The 394-nt window shown below is 38.6% G+C and overlaps 1 pseudogene; it reads left to right on the forward strand.

The window, feature by feature from the left end:
* Nucleotides 1–394, forward strand: part of LOC103274717 — an 18,773-nt pseudogene that overhangs the window by 593 nt on the left and 17,786 nt on the right.

The raw sequence follows: 394 nt of genomic DNA on the forward strand, positions 1-394 counted from the left end.
TCAAATTCAGAAGTAACTTCTTTCTACCAGTTTTTCTGCCTCTCGATGTATTGGCATCGAGGTTTACCAGCTGAGTGTTTACTCGGATCATAACAACAGGCCTTTTGGGCCTTTGTATGTAGATGGTCTACTGAGAGGCTCAGACCCTAGAAAATATGTCTGGACAAAAATTTGGGTTGTGGGGTGGGGGGAAAAATTTGGGTTGTATCTCATTTGTGGCTAGTAAAACTTTCCTTTCTTTGAATTGTCTTTGGGATGGTTCTGGACCTTGTTAGAACTGCTTTGCACTTCTTTGGAAATGCCTTGTGTGATTTCGGTTAAGTTATAATCTTGGTTAAGGTTTATTGGTTTTGATGAATGACTTAGAAAGATACCTTTGTTTTTTGTTTTGTTT

Source organism: Carlito syrichta, unplaced genomic scaffold, assembly GCF_000164805.1.
Source record: "Carlito syrichta isolate Samal-C Ts95f unplaced genomic scaffold, Tarsius_syrichta-2.0.1 Scaffold314867, whole genome shotgun sequence".
Classification (NCBI taxonomy): domain Eukaryota; kingdom Metazoa; phylum Chordata; class Mammalia; order Primates; family Tarsiidae; genus Carlito; species Carlito syrichta.